We start from the raw sequence: 13,170 nt of genomic DNA, 5'->3' as shown, positions 1-13,170 counted from the left end.
TCCATTTCCTGGCCCCAGAAATCAGTTCCCCTGGAGAAAATGGATACTGTGTAGTGTGGGCTAAATGGCATTATACCCTGCTGATGTTCCTCCCCAAACTCCACGCTCCTCAGGCTCCAACCCCAAAATCTCTAGGAATTTCCCAAATGGAGCTGCAGCCGCTGGGGTAAAAATAAAATGGTGTCGTTGATTATAATGAGGCAGAAGGAAAAAGCAGGCAAATCATACTTTTCAGACAGTTAGGAAATATTATAATCCCCTTTTTCTAACGCATCCAGTAATCAACTAAAAGCCTCCCTTGGCAGTAAGTCTATATGAGGTAAAGTTGCCAACATCCAGGTGGTGGCTGGAGAGCTCCTGGAATTATAACTGATTTCCAGTCCACAGAGATCAGTTCTCCTGGAGAAAAAGGCTGCTTTGGAAAGTGGACTCTATGGCATTATACTCGGCTGAGGTCTCTCCCCAAACCCCGCCCTCCCCCGGCTCCACCCCTCAAATCTCCAGGAGTTTCCCAACCTGGAGCTGTCAACCCGTCTGGGGAGGGAGCTGAGCAGGAAATAATGCCAAAGAGAGTCCCCCCCCCCCGCCACTCCCTCCAAAGCTGCCATTTTCTCCAGGGTACCTGATCTCTGTGGCCTAGAGATCAATTGTAATTCCGGGAGACCTCCAGTTCTCACCTGGAAGTTGGCAACACTGGCTACAACATGGCTACCCCGCTGAACTTCGGAAGGTCCATATAAAGAGGGTGATGGCCTTTCCCTAGCTGCCTCCTTTACTCTGTATCAGGCATCTGACGAAGAGAACTTGATTCTCGAAAGCTTATGCTAAAATAAAATTGGTTAGTCTTAAAGGTGCTACTGGACTCTTTTTGATTTTCCTTTACACGGTGACGGTTGTAGCCCCCCCCCTCCCGCGCCTGTGTCCAAACGCGGCCAGCCATTGGCTGTCAGGATGGCTTCCGGTTACGCTATTATCTTCGTTGCGGCGGAAGCCTCTTTCCACTGTGACGAAGCGCGGGGCAGATCTGCGCAAGCGCAATCGAAGGGGGGCGCCGTCGGGGGAGGGGGGGAGAGCTGTCGGCCCGGGTTGGCTTCCCCGTCAGTCGCGCTGCGCGGCCCGCCGGAGGCGCCGTCAACGCCGCCGCCGCCGCCGGCCTGAGCCCTGCGTCCCCCCCGCCCCGCTTTCCTCCTCGTGTGGCGCGGCTCTTAGGCCCGGGAGGACGGACTCCCCCCTCGCCCTTTCCTCCCCTCTCCGCCCTGTGCGGCGGCGGGGGCGGGGGCGGGGGCGGCGAGGAACAGGTCGGGCGAGGAGGGAGCAGGTGAGTCGTTGGCCCCCCGGGGGAAGGAGAAGGGCATGCGCGGGGGGAGGGCGGGAAGGCTTTGTCTGTGCCTTGCTCGGAATCGTTGAGGTGTGATAATCCAGTCAAAAAAATACCGCCATTTTAGGGACCAGAAATGGTGTTCTCTGCAGTCTGCTAGGGTTGCCAACTCTGGGTGGGGGAATTCCTGGATATTTGGGGGTGGAGCCTGGGGTGAGCTCGGGAGGGGACCTCAGCAGAGTATAATGCCAAACAGGCCACTCTGTTTTCTCCAGGGGAATTGATCTCTATAGTGCATTAGGATTTCGGTTCAGTCGCACCTTAGGGACCAAAAGGTTTTTAGGATGTAAGCTTTCGAGAGTCGAAGCTCCCATCTTCAGATGCGGGAGCTCTTGCTCTAGAAAGCTTACACCCTGAAAATAAGACGTGCTCCTGGACTCAAATCCTGTTGTTCTGCAAATTGACATGGCTGTCCACTTAAATTATATAAATGCTATTACCACTACTGCTGTAGCTTGAAGATCAAGTGTAATTCTGGGAGGTCTCCAGGCCCTACCTGAAGGTTGGCAACCCTACCAACTGCCCAATAGTCTCAGGTTGTGGTTATTATTCAGAACATCTTAACAGACGAATCATTTGTTGAGAGTTTATTCACTTCTTGCATCCTTGAAAACCTCCCCGCCCCATACCAAATACAATTGCAGGTGTTGGTGTTTTTCTAGAACTTTTTAAGTGTGGTTGTACGCTAGAATGTAGTGAGAGCAGGTGTGTGAGTATAGTGGTTAGAGTGTCAGACTACGATCTGGAAGATCCTGGTTCGAATCCCCGCTCTGCCGTGGAAACTCGTTGGGTGACCTTGGGCCAGTCACACGCTGTCAGCCTAACCCACTTCACAGGATTGATGGGAGGCTAAAATGAGGAGAGAATAAGACAGTTTGGGGTCCCCTTTGGGAAAAAAGGTGAGGTGTAAATGAATTCAGTGAATACATCTGGTATGCTGCAGCATTCAGTGTTTTTGAGGACATTTTTAGTGGCTGGACAATGTGCCCTTTTATTTATAGTGCATTTTTATTTTGCCCTTCCTTCAAATAACTCAGGCATGGTTCTTTCTTCTTCATTTTGTCCTCCCGTCAGTCTCATGAGATCGGCTGAGAGAGAGGGATTGGCCCAAATCACCCAGTGAACTTCATGGATCTGATCCACAATCTCCCTGATCCTAGTTAACCCCTTTAACATTCCACTGCAGTGGTTGTCCCAGTGTATGTAGGTTTGTGTGCAAATATTTTGCATCCTCTGATTTTGACGGCAGAGCATGAAGGCAAAATTCGTGTTGGGTGCGGCCGGTTGTGATCAGGTAGCAAGCTTAATGCTCAAGTAAATTCCCATGACAGCACATTTTAAGAACCGGTGAGAAGCTTTGCTGGCTCATTCTGTATGGTCCTGCAATCCCATCTCCAGACGGTAGCCAACCAGATACATCTGGGAAGACCACAAGCAGGAAACAGTCCCCTCTGCTTTGTTTTGTATGTTGTGACCTGCTTTTGTAACTTCAACTGCATTCTTTATTGGAGGACAGAGTATTTTGCTTATTCAAATTAGCGGAGAGTACATGAGGGAAGGCTCATTTGAGTACTTGCAGCCTGATGCTAGTCAAGGAAGCCCTGTTGATTTCAGAGGAATTCACTTCCAAGCTAAGTGCGCTTCACTCTGTAGCCTAGTCCTTTATCTAGCGGGATCAGATGCAGAAGTTCTCAGGGTTCCTACAGTGTTGGTCGTTTCATGAAAGGAAATATTCAGTGGGAGATGCTACTTGTCTTATCACCTAATAAAATTCTCTCGGGTACATTTCCTCCTTTTTTGCTGATGGTTACTCTGCTGAAATATGTTTACTCAAAAAAAATCCAGCTTTGTTCACTGGGACTTAATTGTCAAACTGGTGTGCACCGGATTGCAGGATTATTAAAAAATGTGTGCACATTAATAACAATGAACAAAGGGGTGACTTGTCTCTTGTTCGTTTATTAAAATATTTACAGCCTTGCTTTTCTTGTGGCTCACAATTAAAACATTATAATTTAAAACCAGTAGGTCAAAATCCTGGATGCCTGTATTAAAAGCCCTGGTGAATAAAATAGCCTGGCAGCATTTTCTGAAGATTTTTAATGATGGTGGTCCCCTCACCACCTCAGGGAGCCTGTTCCACTGAATAGGATCTACAGTGAAAAAGGAACAAGTTCTGGGTGCGGCTGGGGAGGGGAGTCACCTTAAGTGGAGGGAAGAGCCAGTAGATGGCAACCTGAAGACCATAGTTGGTGTACAGGCACATTTTTGGAGGAGATGGTCCTTTAGAGATGCATGTCCTAGGCCAGGGGTGGGCAAATGGCGGCCCACGGGCCTCATGCGGCCCGCTACAGAGTTTTTTGTGGCCCGCCAAGATAGTCAGAAAAATCCGCCTTGAACTGAGATATAGATGATATGAAATTAGCACAATAAATAAATTGAATAAAACTACCACTATTTTATTTAATTTATATTTATTGATTTTTATGATACAATTTATACCTTTTCTGAAATGCAAAGTTAACTAATGAATGCAATCATTTTAAAAGGTGCGGCCCTCCGCTAACCTCCGCTCCCACAAAGTGGCCCCCGAGCCAAAACAATTGCCCACCCCTGTCCTAGGCGATAGAAAAGAAGAGCAAGAGTCCGGTAGCACCTTGTAGTAGGATATGAATTTTCGTGAATCTCGGCTCACTTCTCTGAAGAACCACCATCTTGAAATGAACTTGGAAACCAACAGGCAGCCAATGTAGCTGTTTCAAGATATATTCCCCATTGTCTAGTTGCTGACTATAATAAGGCTACCACATTCTGAACCGGAGTGGGTTATCTTCAAGGGCAGCCCGATGTAGAACACATTCCAGTAATTTAACCACAAGATTACAGAAGCATGGATCAGCGTGGCCAGATGGCAAGGAGACAACGGGTGAACCAGAGATAGCTGTCAGAAGGCACTCTTGACTACTATAGCAGCTTGCATTTCAAACACCAAGGCAGGTGCCATGAACACCCTGAAGTGCTTAACTTGCTTTTGAAAAGCCAACTCCACTCTATCCAAGACAGATGGATCCCCTTCCCCTGAAGCATCAGCCTTCGCAGCCATAATCATATCAGTCTTGTCTGGCTTCAGATTGTCCCCTGTTTGATATCCCTGTGTTAGAGTGACCAGATACTGAAGAGGACAGCAGGGATACTTTATCTTTAATAGTTGTAGGGCAGGGGGATTTTAGACAGGTGAAGCTTGCTGACTCTTACATAAGCAGTTGAAGCAGCCAAGATCCCCTCCCCCTTTCTTTTACAAAATCCTTTACTCCTCTGGATCAGTGCACTTTACTAGACATTAATTTTTTTAAAAATTGTATTATAATTCTGATGTCTGTAAGACAACTAAATTAATTAAAACTTTTGAAGAATTTACGCCAGGAAGGTTGGTATAATAAGAAACAATACTCTGCCCCATGTGGTTGGCAGTCGGTGTGCTTAATAAAGGTTAGTTGCCATTGAAGCATCATGTGGACTCCTACGGACAGGGTGTGAAAGAACAGTAAAATGGTATTTTTTTCCTCCTTCAGCTTCATTCTTACGAACCAAGCAGACATAAATTGCCATTTCAGATACAGAAACTGGAGGTGATTGTTTTGGATTAATTTGAGAAACGTGTCAAAAAGTTTACAAAAATCATACGTGGAGACTGTTCACAACCTGTGTCCAGCTCTAAATTTCATGTAATACCAATCAAATCCATGCTTGTGGTTGCAGAAACCAGTAACTGACATTCGCCAAACTTTGAACACAAGATGTTAGTACAGCATATAAACTATGAATAAACTATTGTTACTAATCACTAATATTTATGGTCCATGAGGGTTAATTTTCAGCATATATCTGTCTAGTGAGGTAAAGTGTTCTCCAGTGAAGCCCATTGGTTGCCTCACCCTTCAGAAAGCTCTGTGACACTTCACTGCTTACCTGGATTGATTTTCCTCTGTAAAAACTTATGAGATGTTTATTATCCCACTACAATGCATTGGCTGAGACAAAAAAGTGCTCCAGAAGGCAAAATCTAGATTTTTTGAGAAGTTGTTTTATGCCCACGCAGATGCTTTTCTTTTTAGAGAAAGAAAGCTGTAAGTGACAAGTGTCTGTACTTCGGAGACATAGGAAGCAAGCCTAAGCAGGTCTACTCAGAAGTAAGCCTCATGTAATCCAGTCAGGCTTACTCTGAGGAAAGTGACCTTAGGATTGCAGTCATAGTTTACTAATGTGCAAATGAAAGTGTCCTAAGATGTTGTGCCGTTCCTGTGTTCATTCTTCTAAAAAAAATGCAACCAGGGAGGAATTTTATCCCACAGTTTTGTTAGTTTTAGCAAACCTATGGATGAACCATGTGGGATTGATCTTGTATCTATGGTATCAGTCAAGGAGAACTCTGTATTGAGGGAGGGCTGTTTGGTGGAAAAGGTGGACGTTGAAGACTGCTGTTGTACAGACATAATTTTCAAAATATATTCCTAGGGATTCTGGCATCCTCAATGAGAAAACTATAACAGTACATAGAATTTTGTGGATCTGAACCAGTCTTCTCTTGTAGTGGACACATTGGCATGTTCTACTGCTTCATTCACAGGGTCACATGAACTGGGAATGTGCCCTAGAAGATTGGTCTTCAACCCACAGACTTGTGCATTTTTTATTGCTTTTTAGAAGAACTGGTGGCTAGCGAACATGCGCTGAGAGCAAGGATGGCATACCTCTTTGTGCCCTCTGTAAGAGAAGTAGCGGGATGGTGAGGTCAGCAATTAAGAAGATTCCATTAGCGCATATGTTCCCAGAATCCCCCTCCTGCCAATTCTGTGTCTTGCTTTATATTTCTTCCCGGGCCAGACCATCTGCCAGTTAGTCCTCTAGTGGACTGCAAACACTGGCAGTGTGGAGTCCTCTCCCCTTGCCATTGAGGTTCTTTGGCTCCACGTCCTCTTATCATGTGACTCGGATGCCACATGGCTGTTGGTCACATGCTTGCAACTCAGTGGGTCCTATGTGTTAGGTCTAGAAGCATTGAAGAGCGCCACCCTAGGACATTTCCTAGAATGCTTTTCAATGAACGGGGGATTTTTACATCACTGTGAAAAAACTTCCTTTTGAGTATGAGATACATTAATTATTTTCTGAGAAGATGCCAGTCCAAATCATTAGTAGCTTTCATACTGGAAGAAAGAGGTCTGGGGAAAGTGCAATTGTGGCCTCATGTTGTGTCAGAAGTAGACAGCATGTGGATTTTCTTGACTTTTAGAAGTGTGTGGTTGTCCCTAGGAATTTAATTACATTTTTAAGCCTATGGCTCCAGGCAATACATGCTATTCTTCAGAAAAGCGTGCTCTGTGGGCTCATCCATGAGGCAAGCATTATGTTGTTGATACCTGGTTAACTGTTATGCTGTCCTTCAAGATATTCTAAGAATTGTAGTTTGTTGACAATGTGAAGAATTTTTAAATCTCTAGCAGCCCACCCCCATCTCAAAACATAGCACCTTAAGATCAGAGATCTTTTAATGACTTTCAAGCATATCTAGTTGTGTCAGAATGCTGTGATAATGATATGAGATTGTGTATCAGCGCTTTGCAAAACGATGGCCCTTGAAGTTGAATGCGCATCAAGGATGCCGTATGCATTAAAAACTGCTTATCCGCCCAGATTTCCTTTGCTGAATGGGAGTGAGAGTCCCCTAGTGAACGGAAATAATTATTAAATCAATTTAAATGTGTAGTATGGATATGTTTTCTGTGTGAGTCTGAAATCCAGTTCTGGCATGCACACACACATGCTTCGGACAAACAGGTTCTAAGAGAAAAATAATAACAAATGGAAGGTCATTGATTGCAAGTTTTAATTGTCCATCTGTTTAACCGTTCATCTGTTACACAGCACACTGTGTAAGCCCTGCCTTCACTGAATGCCATTTTTGCATATAAACACAGGTAGAAGCAGAGTGCATCCAGCATTAATGCACCCATTCTTCATTTATCTCCACTGTCCATGAAGATATTCATGTGCAGACTCTTGCAGAATGAGGAGCTACTTTGGAAAAAAAATGTGCCAGAGGGAAAAACCGTAAGGCTAATTGCCTTTTTCCTGACAGCATCTGTAAATGGAGACTTTTAAATACTGCTATACACATTTCAGCCGCTCAGGCAGCAGTATCGTATTGTCTCAGTCGTTGATCATATTGACTTACACTATGTAATTTGTCTTGAGTCTCACCAGACCATAAATAACATAGATAAATAAATAATTTAAGTAAATGAAACCTGCAGGGAATGAATCCCTTGCCAGAGTGACCCTCAGGCAAAACTAGTTGCTGACCAAGGTGCTATTTGTTTGGGTATCCCAAACGCCAAATTACTGAGACTTAGTGCAAAGTTTATTTAAAATGCATTAAACAAGCAAGAAAAGTCTCCGAAATTATTTTTTAGTTTCTGTTGAAGCTAATCAAGTTAACTCTGCAATCCAGATAGTTCTTTGTCTTTTTGTCACGCCAAAGATACTTATTAGCAGGAGTGAAAATGGAACCCCACTTGGCCAAATTTATGGACCTTTTTGAGGCAGTATAGGTAGATGGTAAAGAATGTGAAGGCTGCTTCTTTGATAACATACTCTGTTGCTAATCATTTCAGAAGGATAGCCAGGTTAGTTTGTCCAGTGGTACCTTAAAGACTTTACTAACAACGTTTATTCCAATAAAAGCGTTAGTGAGTTGGCTTCCTTCCTCAGATATATTGGAGAGTACAAAAAATACAAAGTGGAGACACTATTATTTTCTCTTTGGATGTGGCTTGTCCACAGGTCACTGCTTTCCCCTTTCAAATGCTACTGAATAAGGAGACTGTTTTCTTGTATTTATAGTGAAGTTTTTAAAATTTGAGTTCCCATTATGCCTGATGGAATGGGTTGCAGCATCCAAATAACTACTATCATCTAAGAAGCCGCTCAGATAAAGATACGGCATAAAGAGAAAGTGTGTGTGTGTGAGAGAGAGAAGTCAGGAAAGATTTTGCAAAGGGAAGAACAGTGAATACTGCATTGCCCTGTATTTCAGAGTTTTAAAAAATGTATATCTAGTATTACTGCTTTTCAGAAATAATTCATTCAAACAGGCAGACGTTAAGTATTCAGTATGTCAACGGCATGTATCAGTGTTTTGGCTAAGTTTATTTTTTTATGCGCACAGCAATTTAATTTGCAAACCTGTTGTATTATATAACCACAATGTAACTAAAATAGAACTATCGTCCACAATTGTTCGGTGCTGATAGAAGAGTATCTGTGGTGGGGAGGGGGAAGGAGACAAAGCCATGCTTCCCTCTCTATCCTGAGGTCTGGAGGCAGGGCTTGCAGCTGCTAGATTTTCTACCTGCTCCCAAAGCCTTGTTTTTCAGTCCTGCTTAAAAGGGTAGAGTGCAGTGGAGAAAGCAGAGAGAGCGCCCAGAGTATTAAGCACTAAGCAGTGGTTCTCACAGTTATTGCAAGGGGTCTGTGAATCCATATGTCCACTAGTCATTTTGATCTTTTTTGTCATTATGTATTGTCTCAATCAACAGATACTAATAGTACAATTGCTGTTGTGTGTGTGGGGGGGGGGGGAGGTCCATTAATTTTTTTAATGCTAAAATGTGTCCTTGTATTTGAAAAGTTTGGAAACCAGTGGTGTAGACACAATGATGGAGTGGGGCACTGAGGGAAAGTGTGAGCGAGAGAGAGAGAAAGGAAAGGGGGAAAAAATCACATTTGACTGGGACAGGGGAGACCTGGGTTCATATTCTCTTACTGTGAAGTTCATGGTGTATCCTTAACCAGTCACTGTGTCTCTTAACCTAACCTCCTTAGCAGACTCGTTATGAGGATAATATGGAGGAAGAGAGAAGAATGTATGGCCCCTTGAGCTGCTTAGAGGAAGGGTGGAATAAAAATGCACTGAATCGGTGTTTCCCAATCAGGGTTCCACAGAGGAATCATGGAATAAATAAAAATATTGAAATACCATAAAAAATACCCTGCGAAATATTGTCATTATTGGGGTTATATAAGCTAACATAGAGAGAAAGAGCGCTGTCCTTTGCAAATAAATTTTCTCAACAATATTTGAATAGTGCTTTCTGCCATCAACTTTTTCTTACCTGTAAATATTTTCATAGATAGGGGTTCCGGGGGATTTGAAAAATGAATTTAGGGGTTCCTCCATGGAAAAAAGGTTGGGAAACACTGCACTATATGAATAATAAAGATTATTAAAGGTCAAACACAGTGACGATAAAGTCCTTTTAGAAGTGACCTGTGTATTCCATCTGATGTCAGGTAAGGCATTTAATTAGTTATCAGTGGGAGGACCTCCTTTTTAAACTTCTTGTTCCCTGCATTGTCACAAAGGGTTTCCCATTCCCAGCCTTTTTTTGAATTGCCCAGCCAGTCATGCTTGTATACTTGGAAGTAACTAAGCACAGATGGTTTTATTCTCAAGTGAACATGTGTAGACTTGCAGACCACAGCTTTTATTTTAAGTTTATTCATGTAACATGTTAGAAACTAGTACAAAATTGAGTACAAAAGTATAAAATTGAGGAAGAAAGCTAACTGTTGGTATGATGTAGAAGTTGGAAGGCTGGGTATCCCCCCCCCCCATCCCATCTTCTTAAATTGGAGGAAGGTTTGGAGAAGAGGGTGGGTCAGACAGGGGATCAAGGATATTGTCTTTTGAAAAATGGGACTGGGGGGGAGACAATTTTTTAAGGACAGAAGCTCCATGATATTTTTGGGTTAAAGAGAATAAGAATGAGAGGAGATGCTACTAAAGTGAATAGGCTCCATGGTGCTGAGAGACAGCTGGTTAACATTTCCTGCATGTTTCCTTCTTGAAACTCTGTGTTTGTGTGCTCTGGTGTTGGAAGAAATAGATAATTTGTAGAAATGCTCTTTCTAAAAAAAAAAAAAAAGAACAGCAGTGGGTAAAACAGGAGGGCAGCTGGTGAATTAGAAATGTAAAGCCTGCCTGCTGCTGGGAAGAAGGAAGCCTTGGCGCTTTTCTTCTTTGCAGGTCACTCATTTGGAGTCCCATGGGCAAGTCATTCCCTCAGTTAGCTCTATTGGGTAAGGGATGGAGAAGCAAGTCTAGTTGCTGCTGCTTACATCTAAGATGTCAGAAGGTGCTACTTCTTATGTACACTGATGCAATTTAAATAATTCTGCTCTTGGACTTAGCCCTTTCCTGGAACTATCTGTCGGAATAAAATTCTAGTTGCTAGAATGAAATTAATGGTTACCTCTAAAGAGTGCATTTATGGACCCCTTCCTATATTGCCTCAAAGACTCACAGGCTGTCTGTTAAGAACATAAAAATTATCTTGTCAAACCAGACCTACATCTGCCTAGGTCAGTTCTGTTTTCAGAGGTGAAGTGCTAGAAGCTCACAGGCAATGCTTGAAGGTGATGGTCTTCTGCTATTTGTTTTTAGTCTTTGGTACTTAATGGTCAAGTATAAGTGCCTTCTTACTTTTTCAGCATAAGCGTTTTAACTGTGCCCTCAGGAGATAAGGGTGCATGTAATGGTTGCCTGGCAATTGCAGAACTCCCTTACCCTTGTCAAAGTCTTAGCTTGAATACCTTTGAGAAATTATTTAGGATGCTTTGGTAGGGGTGACTTTGAATAACAGAAGCATGCATGAAAGACTTTTTTAGTTTCTTCATTTTTAAAATTTGATATAATGTATTTTTTTAAAAAAAACAGTTACACTTGAGAAATTTTTGTCCTTGATTTTGATTCGTTCATGGTGGACCAGGTACGTGGGCCCTGAAAAAGTATTCATATGAAACAAGTGTGAAAACTAGCCGGCCCCTTGTTGGGTTAGGGGGTTATTTACTTTCCCTCTGTTTTGTTTGTGGCTTCACCTAAAAAAGAAAAGAAAGGAGGATTAGAGATTGTTTTTTCATATTTAAGATTTACCCGAAGCAACAGTGTTCCTATTAGAGCATCTGTTTTCTGCAAACCTACAAGAAAAGGATAGAGGAAGAGACAGCATAACACAATTCTTGGACTGATATTAAACGGACTACTACAGCGGACTATCAGGAAATATGATTGCTGTATTTATAACTCTGTATTTTGATTGAGATGTGATTGATCATTGTTATATTGTGGATTGATTTTTGTAAGAGTTTTTAAATTTTTATCAGTATCTATTTAAGCACAAAGTCACTTTGCATATTACAAAATTGATATAAACATTTAGATTTATAAATATCGTTGACATTATTGATATTTTGATCCCCATGGCTGTGGGTTACCACCCTTTCTATTTGGTTTCAGTACCGGGGGAGCCTCTTCGGCTTTTATGTTCTCTAACATTACCCTTGGCACACTGAAGATGAATGTAGTATTGAAATATGTTTAATAATTTCTGGTGACAGTGATTCCCACCCACCCCCACCCCCAGGGTCTTCAGTACCCCTTTCAATTCCTTGGGAACATGGGGGTTGAAATAGGGGCCCTGTAGCAAGACGGTAGAATTGGAAAAATCACCTTCATCTTTTCTGTAAGTGAAAATGCCTCCCTTGAATGAAAAGGGCATTTAGGATCCATTCGTCTTTATCTGTGTATAACACCATACTAATATCTGCTTCCCAAATTGTTCCCAGTTAAGTTTCATAACCGCTCTAGGGCTACCATGTCACACTGCTTGTACTGCATCGCCATTACAGATGCCCTCTCCAGCCAGGGAAACAGGTGCACAGTGTTAGGGTAGTTCCACATGCACATATATTAATGCTTCTTCTTTTTTGAACGAGCAAAGTGCTACCATAGTGCTTCTGTTTTCCAGGCTAGGAAGAATGGTACAGGGTTCTTTTTGCTGCCTCTTAAGCTTAAGCCATGTGTGACAGTCACAGATCTGTGTGTCTAAACCCAGATCTTCCCCAGTCACATAGAAATCGGTGGGTGGAAGTAATCCAATTTGAACAGCAGACGGGTGCATGAGAGAGGGGCGCTGAATTCTATTTGTATTTGTATTTATTAGACTTCTATTCCTCCCTGACAAACAGGCTCAGGGCAGATTACATCATTTAAAACACAATAGTATGGTTCATACAGTTTCCATAATCATTTAAAAATTATAAAATCTCAGTCCATTATACTATAAAATATAATAAATAATTTCCAGATGGAAGCAATCTTTGCTTAGCTAATTAAAGCGGGCGGTGGACAGATCTAATGTGAGGTTCAAATCGTTCTTCCTCCTACAGGGCCAGCAGAAGTCTGGCCCAGCCTCAACCATACACCTGGTGGAACATCTATTTTACAGGCCCAACAGAAAGATAACAAATCCTGCCAGGCCCTGGTTTCAATAGACAGAGAGTTCCACCAGGTTGGAGCCAGGATCGAAAAGGCCCTGGCCCTGGTTGAGGCTAGGCAGGCCTCTCTGGGGCAGGGACCACTAATAATTGTTTTTCTGCTGATCAAAGCATCCTCTGGGGTATATATAGGGAGAAGCAGTCCCGCAGATACGCTGGTCCCAGTCTGCTTGCTGCTTAACTTTGTGCAGTACCCCTCCCCAAATACTTCACGTCCAGCTATGTTTACTATAATTGTTGGAGATGTGCTGTGGAAAGTGTGAGGGTTGGGGGAGCCCACTGAAGGGAAGTCAGCTGCCAGTGAGGAGAAGATGAGGTGACGTCTTTGCAAAACCTGCAGGTTGGCCACTGCTGTGTGCTTTGAGCCTTAGTGTACAGTCAAAGGGCAGGCTCTT

The 13,170-nt window shown here is 43.0% G+C and overlaps 1 protein-coding gene across 3 annotated transcripts in view; it reads left to right on the top strand.

Annotated features, from left to right (window-relative positions):
* The first annotated feature begins 1,057 nt into the window (after window positions 1-1,057).
* Window positions 1,058-13,170, top strand: part of ZC3H13 (zinc finger CCCH-type containing 13) — a 64,565-nt gene continuing 52,452 nt past the window's right edge. For all 3 annotated transcript variants that reach the window (XM_054974567.1, XM_054974560.1, XM_054974552.1), the window contains exon 1: window positions 1,058-1,318. The gene's annotated coding sequence lies outside the window, so the exon portion shown is untranslated. The remainder of the gene's footprint in view (window positions 1,319-13,170) is intronic.

The sequence above is a fragment of the Eublepharis macularius genome, chromosome 1, assembly GCF_028583425.1.
Source record: "Eublepharis macularius isolate TG4126 chromosome 1, MPM_Emac_v1.0, whole genome shotgun sequence".
In the NCBI taxonomy this organism is placed as follows: domain Eukaryota; kingdom Metazoa; phylum Chordata; class Lepidosauria; order Squamata; family Eublepharidae; genus Eublepharis; species Eublepharis macularius.
This window is presented reverse-complemented; position numbering and strand designations above follow the sequence as displayed.